We start from the raw sequence: 15,387 nt of genomic DNA, 5'->3' as shown, positions 1-15,387 counted from the left end.
GGTGTATATATTGCCCTACCGAATGCTTCAAGTAGTTGAAAAAACTTTTTTAAAAATCCAATAAGGGGTAAATTTGCCATATACAATTTAACAGAAATAAACAGCGGCGTGGCTCAAATCATACCTTACAAATTGTGAACAATGTGCTTCCATGGAAAATGCAAAATCCTCATGCATTTGGCATTCTGCAAGGGTCATTATTAGGATCCATATATTTTAGTTTGTTTATTAATGATGTCCCTGACTCCTGTCAAAAGTTGCTAAAATCTCACACAAATTAAACAAACAACAGTGTACTGTATGCCTGCTACAGATTAAAAGCATGAACCAATTTCTCCAATTCTGCTCAAAACAACACAGTCATTGGAACATCAACAGCCCCAATACCAACTAATCCAATTGCTCAAACATCTGCTTTCAATTTCAGTTTTCCTGCCAGTGGAAATCAAGTTCAGTACGAGCTTCAGTATGGGCATTGAATTTACAGCAGATCTGGAAGACATCGCTTCACAAGCCTTCATCTCTCTGTCAGCTGACGTCACTTCAGCAGTAATGTTTCATTTTAGTTCTCATTCTTAATTACTGTTATAGAGTTTATCATTGAAGGTCATGCGGTGGTCACTGGCCAATTATTGACATGAATTTTTCCTCTTTAATTTCAGTTGGATGCACTTTACTCTGCCCAGTTTGGCATAAGCTTCAGCCACACTAAAGTCAATGCATTCAGGTGAAAACAACATTACACACCCTTTACAAGAGTCTCTCGTGTTGGTGCCTTGTTCCTTTACTCTGAATGTTGTTTTTTCATAACTTCATGTGTTTGTTCCACTGTAGTGCTATTGAAGGATCGGTGCTTGCGTCCACAGTCCTCATATTCAACGCAGAGGTTGATGCTCCTGACATAAGCATTGTGACCAGCACCCTTGTAGACGCTGTTACAGCCAGCAGCCCATTATTAGCTACGCTCAGTATAGATGTCAGCAGCATTCAAATTGAAGGTAAGAATATTAACAAAACAACAACCTTTTGCCAATTACGGTGTATATATTGCCCTACCGAATGCTTCAAGTAGTTCAAAAAATGTTTAAAAAAATCGAATAAGGGGTAAATTTGCCATATACAATTTAACAGAAATAAACAGCGGCGTGGCTCAAATCATACCTTACAAATTGTGAACAATGTGCTTCCATGGAAAATGCAAAATCCTCATGCATTTGGCATTCTGCAAGGGTCATTATTAGGATCCATATATTTTAGTTTGTTTATTAATGATGTCCCTGACTCCTGTCAAAAGTTGCTAAAATCTCACACAAATTAAACAAACAACAGTGTACTGTATGCCTGCTACAGATTAAAAGCATGAACTAATTTCTCCAATTCTGCTCAAAACACCACAGTCATTGGAACATCAACAGCCCCAATACCAACTAATCCAATTGCTCAAACATCTGCTTTCAATTTCAGTTTTCCTGCCAGTGGAAATCAAGTTCAGTACGAGCTTCAGTATGGACATTGAATTTACAGCAGATCTGGAAGACATCGCTTCACAAGCCTTCATCTCTCTGTCAGCTGACGTCACTTCAGCAGTAATGTTTCATTTTAGTTCTCATTCTTAATTACTGTTATAGAGTTTATCATTGAAGGTCATGCGGTGGTCACTGGCCAATTATTGACATGAATTTTTCCTCTTTAATTTCAGTTGGATGCACTTTACTCTGCCCAGTTTGGCATAAGCTTCAGCCACACTGAAGTAAATGCATTCAGGTGAAAACAACATTCCACACCCTTTACAAGACTCTCCTGTGTTACTGCCTTGTTCTTTTACTCTGAATGTTGTTTTTTCATAACTTCATGTGTTTGTTCCACTGTAGTGCTATTGAAGGATCGGTGCTTGCGTCCACAGTCCTCATATTCAACGCAGAGGTTGATGCTCCTGACATAAGCATTGTGACCAGCACCCTTGTAGACGCTGTTACAGCCAGCAGCCCATTATTAGCTGCGCTCAGTATAGATGTCAGCAGCATTCAAATTGAAGGTAAAAATATTACCAAAACCACAACCTTTTGCCAATTACGGTGTATATAATGCCCTACCGAATGCTTCACTAAAAGTCAAGTAGTTCAAAAACTTTTTTAAAAATCAAATCAGGGGTAAATTTGCCATATACAATTTAACAGAAATAAACAGCGGCCTGCCTCAAATCATACCTTACAAATTGTGAACAATGTGCTTCCATGGAAAATGCAAAATCCTCATGCATTTGGCATTCTACAAGGGTCATTATTAGGATCCATATATTTTAGTTTGTTTATTAATTATGTCCCTGATTCCTGTCAAAAGTTGCTAAAACCTCACACAAATTAAAGAACAACAGTGTATGGTATGCCTGCTACAGATTAAAAGCATGAACTCATTTATCCAATTCTGCTCAAAACACCACAGTCATTGGAACATCAACAGCCCCAATACCAACTAATCCAATTGCTCAAACATCTGCTTTCAATTTCAGTTTTCCTGCCAGTGGAAATCAAGTTCAGTACGAGCTTCAGTATGGGCATTGAATTTACAGCAGATCTGGAAGACATCGCTTCACAAGCCTTCATCTCTCTGTCAGCTGACGTCACTTCAGCAGTAATGTTTCATTTTAGTTCTCATTCTTAATTACTGTTATAGAGTTTATCACTGAAGGTCATGCGGTGGTCACTGGCCAATTATTGACATGAATTTTTCCTCTTTGATTTCAGTTGGATGCACTTTACTCTGCCCAGTTTGGCATAAGCTTCAGCCACACTAAAGTCAATGCATTCAGGTGAAAACAACATTCCACACCCTTTACAAGAGTCTCTCGTGTTGGTGCCTTGTTCTTTTACTCTGAATGTTGTTTTTTCATAACTTCATGTGTTTGTTCCACTGTAGTGCTATTGAAGGATCGGTGCTTGCGTCCACAGTCCTCATATTCAACGCAGAGGTTGATGCTCCTGACATAAGCATTGTGACCAGCACCCTTGTAGACGCTGTTACAGCCAGCAGCCCATTATTAGCTACGCTCAGTATAGATGTCAGCAGCATTCAAATTGAAGGTAAGAATATTACCAAAACAACAACCTTTTGCCAATTACGGTGTATATATTGCCCTACCGAATGCTTCAAGTAGTTGAAAAAACTTTTTTAAAAATCCAATAAGGGGTAAATTTGCCATATACAATTTAACAGAAATAAACAGCGGCGTGGCTTTAATCATACCTTACAAATTGTGAACAATGTGCTTCCATGGAAAATGCAAAATCCTCATGCATTTGGCATTCTGCAAGGGTCATTATTAGGATCCATATATTTTAGTTTGTTTATTAATGATGTCCCTGACTCCTGTCAAAAGTTGCTAAAATCTCACACAAATTAAACAAACAACAGTGTACTGTATGCCTGCTACAGATTAAAAGCATGAACCAATTTCTCCAATTCTGCTCAAAACAACACAGTCATTGGAACATCAACAGCCCCAATACCAACTAATCCAATTGCTCAAACATCTGCTTTCAATTTCAGTTTTCCTGCCAGTGGAAATCAAGTTCAGTACGAGCTTCAGTATGGACATTGAATTTACAGCAGATCTGGAAGACATCGCTTCACAAGCCTTCATCTCTCTGTCAGCTGACGTCACTTCAGCAGTAATGTTTCATTTTAGTTCTCATTCTTAATTACTGTTATAGAGTTTATCATTGAAGGTCATGCGGTGGTCACTGGCCAATTATTGACATGAATTTTTCCTCTTTAATTTCAGTTGGATGCACTTTACTCTGCCCAGTTTGGCATAAGCTTCAGCCACACTGAAGTAAATGCATTCAGGTGAAAACAACATTCCACACCCTTTACAAGACTCTCCTGTGTTACTGCCTTGTTCTTTTACTCTGAATGTTGTTTTTTCATAACTTCATGTGTTTGTTCCACTGTAGTGCTATTGAAGGATCGGTACTTGCGTCCACAGTCCTCATATTCAACGCAGAGGTTGATGCTCCTGACATAAGCATTGTGACCAGCACCCTTGTAGACGCTGTTACAGCCAGCAGCCCATTATTAGCTGCGCTCAGTATAGATGTCAGCAGCATTCAAATTGAAGGTAAGAATATTACCAAAACCACAACCTTTTGCCAATTACGATGTATATATTGCCCTACCGAATGCTTCACTAAAAGTCAAGTAGTTCAAAAACTTTTTTAAAAATCAAATCAGGGGTAAATTTGCCATATACAATTTAACAGAAATAAACAGCGGCCTGCCTCAAATCATACCTTACAAATTGTGAACAATGTGCTTCCATGGAAAATGCAAAATCCTCATGCATTTGGCATTCTACAAGGGTCATTATTAGGATCCATATATTTTAGTTTGTTTATTAATTATGTCCCTGATTCCTGTCAAAAGTTGCTAAAACCTCACACAAATTAAAGAAAAACAGTGTATGGTATGCCTGCTACAGATTAAAAGCATGAACTCATTTCTCCAATTCTGCTCAAAACACCACAGTCATTGGAACATCAACAGCCCCAATACCAACTAATCCAATTGCTCAAACATCTGCTTTCAATTTCAGTTTTCCTGCCAGTGGAAATCAAGTTCAGTACGAGCTTCAGTATGGGCATTGCATTTACAGCAGATCTGGAAGACATCGCTTCACAAGCCTTCATCTCTCTGTCAGCTGACGTCACTTCAGCAGTAATGTTTCATTTTAGTTCTCATTCTTAATTACTGTTATAGAGTTTATCACTGAAGGTCATGCGGTGGTCACTGGCCAATTATTGACATGAATTTTTCCTCTTTGATTTCAGTTGGATGCACTTTACTCTGCCCAGTTTGGCATAAGCTTCAGCCACACTAAAGTCAATGCATTCAGGTGAAAACAACATTCCACACCCTTTACAAGAGTCTCTCGTGTTGGTGCCTTGTTCTTTTACTCTGAATGTTGTTTTTTCATAACTTCATGTGTTTGTTCCACTGTAGTGCTATTGAAGGATCGGTGCTTGCGTCCACAGTCCTCATATTCAACGCAGAGGTTGATGCTCCTGACATAAGCATTGTGACCAGCACCCTTGTAGACGCTGTTACAGCCAGCAGCCCATTATTAGCTACGCTCAGTATAGATGTCAGCAGCATTCAAATTGAAGGTAAGAATATTAACAAAACAACAACCTTTTGCCAATTACGGTGTATATATTGCCCTACCGAATGCTTCAAGTAGTTCAAAAAATGTTTAAAAAAATCGAATAAGGGGTAAATTTGCCATATACAATTTAACAGAAATAAACAGCGGCGTGGCTCAAATCATACCTTACAAATTGTGAACAATGTGCTTCCATGGAAAATGCAAAATCCTCATGCATTTGGCATTCTGCAAGGGTCATTATTAGGATCCATATATTTTAGTTTGTTTATTAATGATGTCCCTGACTCCTGTCAAAAGTTGCTAAAATCTCACACAAATTAAACAAACAACAGTGTACTGTATGCCTGCTACAGATTAAAAGCATGAACCAATTTCTCCAATTCTGCTCAAAACAACACAGTCATTGGAACATCAACAGCCCCAATACCAACTAATCCAATTGCTCAAACATCTGCTTTCAATTTCAGTTTTCCTGCCAGTGGAAATCAAGTTCAGTACGAGCTTCAGTATGGACATTGAATTTACAGCAGATCTGGAAGACATCGCTTCACAAGCCTTCATCTCTCTGTCAGCTGACGTCACTTCAGCAGTAATGTTTCATTTTAGTTCTCATTGTTAATTGCTGTTATAGAGTTTATCACTGAAGGTCATGCGGTGGTCACTGGCCAATTATTGACATGAATTTTTCCTCTTTAATTTCAGTTGGATGCACTTTACTCTGCCCAGTTTGGCATAAGCTTCAGCCACACTAAAGTCAATGCATTCAGGTGAAAACAACATTCCACACCCTTTACAAGACTCTCCTGTGTTACTGCCTTGTTCTTTTACTCTGAATGTTGTTTTTTCATAACTTCATGTGTTTGTTCCACTGTAGTGCTATTGAAGGATCGGTGCTTGCGTCCACAGTCCTCATATTCAACGCAGAGGTTGATGCTCCTGACATAAGCATTGTGACCAGCACCCTTGTAGACGCTGTTACAGCCAGCAGCCCATTATTAGCTGCACTTAGTATAGATGTCAGCAGCATTCAAATTGAAGGTAAAAATATTACCAAAACCACAACCTTTTGCCAATTACGGTGTATATATTGCCCTACCGAATGCTTCACTAAAAGTCAAGTAGTTCAAAAACTTTTAAAAAAATCCAATAAGGGGTAAATTTGCCATATACAATTTAACAGAAATAAACAGCGGCTTGGGTCAAATCATACCTTACAAATTTTGAACAATGTGCTTCCATGAAAAATGCGAAATCCTCATGCATTTGGCATTCTGCAAGGGTCATTATTAGGATCCATATATTTTAGTTTGTTTATTAATGATGTCCCTGACTCCTGTCAAAAGTTGCTAAAATCTCACACAAATTAAACGAACAACAGTGTACTGTATGCCTGCTACAGATTAAAAGCATGAACTCATTTCTCCAATTCTGCTCAAAACACCACCGTCATTGGAACATCAACAGCCCCAATACCAACTAATCCAATTGCTCAAACATCTGCTTTCAATTTCAGTTTTCCTGCCAGTGGAAATCAAGTTCAGTACGAGCTTCAGTATGGGCATTGCATTTACAGCAGATCTGGAAGACATCGCTTCACAAGCCTTCATCTCTCTGTCAGCTGACGTCACTTCAGCAGTAATGTTTCATTTTAGTTCTCATTCTTAATTACTGTTATAGAGTTTATCACTGAAGGTCATGCGGTGGTCACTGGCCAATTATTGACATGAATTTTTCCTCTTTAATTTCAGTTGGATGCACTTTACTCTGCCCAGTTTGGCATAAGCTTCAGCCACACTAAAGTCAATGCATTCAGGTGAAAACAACATTCCACACCCTTTACAAGAGTCTCTCGTGTTGGTGCCTTGTTCTTTTACTCTGAATGTTGTTTTTTCATAACTTCATGTGTTTGTTCCACTGTAGTGCTATTGAAGGATCGGTGCTTGCGTCCACAGTCCTCATATTCAACGCAGAGGTTGATGCTCCTGACATAAGCATTGTGACCAGCACCCTTGTAGACGCTGTTACAGCCAGCAGCCCATTATTAGCTGTGCTCAGTATAGATGTCAGCAGCATTCAAATTGAAGGTAAAAATATTACCAAAACCACAACCTTTTGCCAATTACGGTGTATATATTGCCCTACTGATTACTTCACTAAAAGTCAAGTAGTTCAAAAACTTTTTTTAAAAATCCAATAAGGGGTAAATTTGCCATATACAATTTAACAGAAATAAACAGCGGATTGGCTCAAATCATACCTTACAAATTGTGAACAATGTGCTTCCATTGAAAATGCAAAATCCTCATGCATTTGGCATTCTGCAAGGGGCATTATTAGGATCCATATATTTTAGTTTGTTTATTAATGATGTCCCTGACTCCTGTCAAAAGTTGCTAAAATCTCACACAAATTAAACAAACAACAGTGTACTGTATGCCTGCTACAGATTAAAAGCATGAACTAATTTCTCCAATTCTGCTCAAAACACCACAGTCATTGGAACATCAACAGCCCCAATACCAACTAATCCAATTGCTCAAACATCTGCTTTCAATTTCAGTTTTCCTGCCAGTGGAAATCAAGTTCAGTACGAGCTTCAGTATGGGCATTGCATTTACAGCAGATCTGGAAGACATCGCTTCACAAGCCTTCATCTCTCTGTCAGCTGACGTCACTTCAGCAGTAATGTTTCATTTTAGTTCTCATTGTTAATTGCTGTTATAGAGTTTATCACTGAAGGTCATGCGGTGGTCACTGGCCAATTATTGACATGAATTTTTCCTCTTTAATTTCAGTTGGATGCACTTTACTCTGCCCAGTTTGGCATAAGCTTCAGCCACACTGAAGTAAATGCATTCAGGTGAAAACAACATTCCACACCCTTTACAAGACTCTCCTGTGTCACTGCCTTGTTCTTTTACTCTGAATGTTGTTTTTTCATAACTTCATGTGTTTGTTCCACTGTAGTGCTATTGAAGGATCGGTGCTTGCGTCCACAGTCCTCATATTCAACGCAGAGGTTGATGCTCCTGACATAAGCATTGTGACCAGCACCCTTGTAGACGCTGTTACAGCCAGCAGCCCATTATTAGCTGCACTCAGTATAGATGTCAGCAGCATTCAAATTGAAGGTAAAAATATGACCAAAACCACAACCTTTTGCCAATTACGGTGTATATATTGCCCTACCGAATGCGTCACTAAAAGTCAAGTAGTTCAAAAACTTTTTAAAAAATCCAATAAGGGGTAAATTTGCCATATACAATTTAACAGAAATAAACAGTGGCTTGGCTCAAATCATACCTTACAAATTGTGAACAATGTGCTTCCATGGAAAATGCGAAATCCTCATGCATTTGGCATTCTGCAAGGGGCATTATTAGGATCCATATATTTTAGTTTGTTTATTAATGATGTCCCTGACTCCTGTCAAAAGTTGCTAAAATCTCACACAAATTAAACAAACAACAGTGTACTGTATGCCTGCTACAGATTAAAAGCATGAACTCATTTCTCCAATTCTGCTCAAAACACCACAGTCATTGGAACATCAACAGCCCCAATACCAACTAATCCAATTGCTCAAACATCTGCTTTCAATTTCAGTTTTCCTGCCAGTGGAAATCAAGTTCAGTACGAGCTTCAGTATGGGCATTGCATTTACAGCAGATCTGGAAGACATCGCTTCACAAGCCTTCATCTCTCTGTCAGCTGACGTCACTTCAGCAGTAATGTTTCATTTTAGTTCTCATTGTTAATTGCTGTTATAGAGTTTATCACTGAAGGTCATGCGGTGGTCACTGGCCAATTATTGACATGAATTTTTCCTCTTTAATTTCAGTTGGATGCACTTTACTCTGCCCAGTTTGGCATAAGCTTCAGCCACACTGAAGTAAATGCATTCAGGTGAAAACAACATTCCACACCCTTTACAAGACTCTCCTGTGTTACTGCCTTGTTCTTTTACTCTGAATGTTGTTTTTTCATAACTTCATGTGTTTGTTCCACTGTAGTGCTATTGAAGGATCGGTGCTTGCGTCCACAGTCCTCATATTCAACGCAGAGGTTGATGCTCCTGACATAAGCATTGTGACCAGCACCCTTGTAGACGCTGTTACAGCCAGCAGCCCATTATTAGCTGCACTCAGTATAGATGTCAGCAGCATTCAAATTGAAGGTAAAAATATTACCAAAACCACAACCTTTTGCCAATTACGGTGTATATATTGCCCTACCGAATACGTCACTAAAAGTCAAGTAGTTCAAAAACTTTTTTGAAAATCCAATAAGGGGTAAATTTGCCATATACAATTTAACAGAAATAAACAGTAGCTAGGCTCAAATCATACCTTACAAATTGTGAACAATGTGCTTCCATTGAAAATGCAAAATCCTCATGCATTTGGCATTCTGCAAGGGGCATTATTAGGATCCATATATTTTAGTTTGTTTATTAATGATGTCCCTGACTCCTGTCAAAAGTTGCTAAAATCTCACACAAATTAAACAAACAACAGTGTACTGTATGCCTGCTACAGATTAAAAGCATGAACTCATTTCTCCAATTCTGCTCAAAACACCACAGTCATTGGAACATCAACAGCCCCAATACCAACTAATCCAATTGCTCAAACATCTGCTTTCAATTTCAGTTTTCCTGCCAGTGGAAATCAAGTTCAGTACGAGCTTCAGTATGGGCATTGCATTTACAGCAGATCTGGAAGACATCGCTTCACAAGCCTTCATCTCTCTGTCAGCTGACGTCACTTCAGCAGTAATGTTTCATTTTAGTTCTCATTGTTAATTGCTGTTATAGAGTTTATCACTGAAGGTCATGCGGTGGTCACTGGCCAATTATTGACATGAATTTTTCCTCTTTAATTTCAGTTGGATGCACTTTACTCTGCCCAGTTTGGCATAAGCTTCAGCCACACTGAAGTAAATGCATTCAGGTGAAAACAACATTCCACACCCTTTACAAGACTCTCCTGTGTTACTGCCTTGTTCTTTTACTCTGAATGTTGTTTTTTCATAACTTCATGTGTTTGTTCCACTGTAGTGCTATTGAAGGATCGGTGCTTGCGTCCACAGTCCTCATATTCAACGCAGAGGTTGATGCTCCTGACATAAGCATTGTGACCAGCACCCTTGTAGACGCTGTTACAGCCAGCAGCCCATTATTAGCTGCACTCAGTATAGATGTCAGCAGCATTCAAATTGAAGGTAAAAATATGACCAAAACCACAACCTTTTGCCAATTACGGTGTATATATTGCCCTACCGAATGCGTCACTAAAAGTCAAGTAGTTCAAAAACTTTTTTAAAAATCCAATAAGGGGTAAATTTGCCATATACAATTTAACAGAAATAAACAGCAGCTAGGCTCAAATCATACCTTACAAATTGTGAACAATGTGCCTCCATTGAAAATGCAAAATCCTCATGCATTTGGCATTCTGCAAGGGGCATTATTAGGATCCATATATTTTAGTTTGTTTATTAATGATGTCCCTGACTCCTGTCAAAAGTTGCTAAAATCTCACACAAATTAAACAAACAACAGTGTACTGTATGCCTGCTACAGATTAAAAGCATGAACTCATTTCTCCAATTCTGCTCAAAACACCACAGTCATTGGAACATCAACAGCCCCAATACCAACTAATCCAATTGCTCAAACATCTGCTTTCAATTTCAGTTTTCCTGCCAGTGGAAATCAAGTTCAGTACGAGCTTCAGTATGGGCATTGCATTTACAGCAGATCTGGAAGACATCGCTTCACAAGCCTTCATCTCTCTGTCAGCTGACGTCACTTCAGCAGTAATGTTTCATTTTAGTTCTCATTGTTAATTGCTGTTATAGAGTTTATCACTGAAGGTCATGCGGTGGTCACTGGCCAATTATTGACATGAATTTTTCCTCTTTAATTTCAGTTGGATGCACTTTACTCTGCCCAGTTTGGCATAAGCTTCAGCCACACTGAAGTAAATGCATTCAGGTGAAAACAACATTCCACACCCTTTACAAGAGTCTCCCGTTTTATTGCCTTGTTCTTTTACTCTGAATGTTGTTTTTTCATAACTTCATGTGTTTGTTCCACTCTAGTGCTATTGAAGGATCGGTGCTTGCGTCCACAGTCCTCATATTCAACGCAGAGGTTGATGCTCCTGACATAAGCATTGTGACCAGCACCCTTGTAGACGCTGTTACAGCCAGCAGCCCATTATTAGCTGCACTCAGTATAGATGTCAGCAGCATTCAAATTGAAGGTAAAAATATGACCAAAACCACAACCTTTTGCCAATTACGGTGTATATATTGCCCTACCGAATGCGTCACTAAAAGTCAAGTAGTTCAAAAACTTTTTTAAAAATCCAATAAGGGGTAAATTTGCCATATACAATTTAACAGAAATAAACAGCATTTAGGCTCAAATCATACCTTACAAATTGTGAACAATGTGCTTCTATGAAAAAGGCGAAATCCTCATGCATTTGGCATTCTGCAAGGGGCATTATTAGGATCCATATATTTTAGTTTGTTTATTAATGATGTCCCTGACTCCTGTCAAAAGTTGCTAAAATCTCACACAAATTAAACAAACAACAGTGTACTGTATGCCTGCTACAGATTAAAAGCATGAACTCATTTCTCCAATTCTGCTCAAAACACCACAGTCATTGGAACATCAACAGCCCCAATACCAACTAATCCAATTGCTCAAACATCTGCTTTCAATTTCAGTTTTCCTGCCAGTGGAAATCAAGTTCAGTACGAGCTTCAGTATGGGCATTGCATTTACAGCAGATCTGGAAGACATCGCTTCACAAGCCTTCATCTCTCTGTCAGCTGACGTCACTTCAGCAGTAATGTTTCATTTTAGTTCTCATTGTTAATTGCTGTTATAGAGTTTATCACTGAAGGTCATGCGGTGGTCTCTGGCCAATTATTGACATGAATTTTTGCTCTTTAATTTCAGTTGGATGCACTTTACTCTGCCCAGTTTGGCATAAGCTTCAGCCACACTGAAGTAAATGCATTCAGGTGAAAACAACATTCCACACCCTTTACAAGACTCTCCTGTGTTACTGCCTTGTTCTTTTACTCTGAATGTTGTTTTTTCATAACTTCATGTGTTTGTTCCACTGTAGTGCTATTGAAGGATCGGTGCTTGCGTCCACAGTCCTCATATTCAACGCAGAGGTTGATGCTCCTGACATAAGCATTGTGACCAGCACCCTTGTAGACGCTGTTACAGCCAGCAGCCCATTATTAGCTGCACTCAGTATAGATGTCAGCAGCATTCAAATTGAAGGTAAAAATATGACCAAAACCACAACCTTTTGCCAATTACGGTGTATATATTGCCCTACTGATTACTTCACTAAAAGTCAAGTAGTTCAAAAACTTAAAAAAAAAAACAATAAGGGGTAAATTTGCCATATACAATTTAACAGAAATAAACAGTGGATTGGCTCAAATCATACCTTACAAATTGTGAACAATGTGCTTCCATGGAAAATGCAAAATCTTCATGCATTTGGCATTCTGCAAGGACCATTATGAGGATCCATATATTTTAGTTTGTTTATTAATGATGTCCCTGACAGTTTTCTAGAGGCAGGATTTGAAATGTATATGGATGACGTGGTTATATATGTACAAAAGTTGCTAAAATCTCACACAAATTAAACGAACAGCATTTGGCATTCTGCAAGGGGCATTATTAGGATCCATATATTTTAGTTTGTTTATTAATGATGTCCCTGACTCCTGTCAAAAGTTGCTAAAATCTCACACAAATTAAACGAACAACAGTGTACTGTATGCCTGCTACAGATTAAAAGCATCAACATAAACTCATTTCACCAATTCTGCTCAAAACACCACAGTCATTGGAACATCAACAGCCCCAATACCAACTAATCCAGTTGCTCAAACATCTGCTTTCAATTTCAGCTTTCCAGCCAGATGTGGGACCCAAGTTCAGTCTGAGCTTCAGCATGGATATTGAATTTACTGCCGATCTGGAAGACATCTCTTCACAAGCCTTCATCTCTCTGTCAGCTGACGTCACTTCAGCAGTAATGTTTTATTTTAATTGTTTTTCTTAATTACCTCAATAGTGTTCATATGTTCATATATGATTTCATGTGATGGTCACAGGCCAACCATTGAAACAATGTTTTCCCTCTGTAATTTCAGTTGGATGCCCTTTACTCTGCCGAGTTAGGCCTAAGCTTCAGTCACGCTGAAGTAAATGGATTCAGGTGAAAACAGCATTTTGCACCCTTTATAAGCCTCTCCCATGTTAAGCCATGTAGGTTTATTTTGAATGGTGCTTTCTCATAACTTCATGTGTTTGTTTCAATTTAGTACTAATGAGGGATCAGTGGCTGTGGATATAGCCCTCATATTCAACACAGAGGAGGATGTTCCTGACATTATCGATTTAGCCAACACCCTTGTAGACGCTGTTACATCCAACGATCCACTACTAGCTCCGCTCAGAATAGATGTCGACAGCATTCAAGTTGAAGGTAAGGATGTGACCAACACCACAGCATTTTGTCAATTATAGTGTAAATATTGGCCTACCAAACGCTGCCAAACAAGACCCTGCGATGCAAAGGGCAGGCCCAACCACATGTTGTAAAGAATTTATGAATGGCATCAATAAAATAATTTCCAAGTTCCTTAAGCCAAGAAATCAAAATGGAAAAATATCCCTTCAATTGGGTAACTGTTCTATTAGAAAGCCCATGAAGCAACAGGTAACTTGTGCTAAATGTTTGTTGAAAGAGCCGGACAAAAACAGCCCTCACGCAATATAAAGGACCATATAACGGACACAAAAGAACTGTACATAAGCAAAACAACATGTTGTATTTTAAGGCTATGGCTAAGGGAAAAGGGTCACTTACGTGGGAACAATTTAAACACTAACCAAAACCACAGAAAGGTCAAAATATCGTGCAGAAACTAAAATAGGTAAAAGAAATTATTGCAGCTAGTCAAGCCTTTGTGCAAGCGCTGAATAACTATTTTATTAGGTCAGTTGAGAATATAGCCAGCAGTTTTAAGACAAGTGTCTGGTCTGGTGTGGCCTAATCATACTCAAAAACAGGACAATTTACTTTTTTCGCTAAATGCACAACCCCTACTTATCGTTGCTATGTCCGTCAAAATGTTAGACGACCAAGCCTTGTCATGGCTGGGTTGGGGTTAATACCTGCGGGTCTCAGTTATGTATTTTGGAGTTACACAGCTGACATTTCCTCTAGAGCTAGACAAAGGGGTCTGCAGCATGTAGTAGAGGGGTGTGTGCAGGGTGTTGAAGTAAGGGACTGTTCGTAATTTACCGGGGGGGGAGGGCTGGTGCGTAGGGGGGGGAGGGCCATGATGGAAAAAAAATGAGGTGGAGGGGAGGGCCATGGCAAAAAAAATCGGAGTTAGGGGGAGGGCCATGGGAAAAAACGAATTTATTTTATTTTATTTTCATTTATTTTTTTTAAATAATAATAAAAAACATGCTCTGAGACACATCGCTTTGCGATGCAAGGTCCCGGGTGCATACTTTAGCACTGAAGCGTGTATCTGTCAAAAAACTATCAGGTGCAGCTACTGTAGATTGCCCGCGCTGACTCTCTTCCACTGTAGGATTGCTAGTGCTACGGAGGAACATTGAGCATCATAGAAAATGCCTGTGAGCAAATATCAAACTAGCTGAGGTGAACTATAGGCCTATGGGCTAAACAGTTTGGGAAGTTTTGACAACGAATTGGATGGGCATTTCCAGTGGAATTTTGGAGAGGTGTAGTCAACTGGTGGTCACAGCCTCTGGTAAGTCGTGATTTTATTTATTGGCACCGCCGTGTGCTTTACATCTGTGTTCAATGGTCGCATATCACCGCCGAGAGAGACGTTTGTTTTGTTTAGCTTGTGGTGTCAAGGTATTAATAAAAGTGGTATTAACAGCGATATGTTGGCTTGGGCATGCATCAACATACACGGTCTTAAACCCATTGGAGGAGCTAACTTGTTGTGAAGAGAAGTCTCATCACTTTGGTGATCAAAAACGGACCAACTAAGCAAGGAATTGGGTGAATTTAAAGTGCGACGGAAGAAGGGAATGTCACCAAAATTGTGCATCGTGTCAGGTAGAAGTGACTTTTGTTTCTTGCGGTGGAGATTGGATTCGTAGTAGCACATTGGTAGGCTAGGTC

This window comes from Engraulis encrasicolus, chromosome 19, assembly GCF_034702125.1.
Source record: "Engraulis encrasicolus isolate BLACKSEA-1 chromosome 19, IST_EnEncr_1.0, whole genome shotgun sequence".
Lineage (NCBI taxonomy): Eukaryota > Metazoa > Chordata > Actinopteri > Clupeiformes > Engraulidae > Engraulis > Engraulis encrasicolus.
This window is presented reverse-complemented; position numbering follows the sequence as displayed.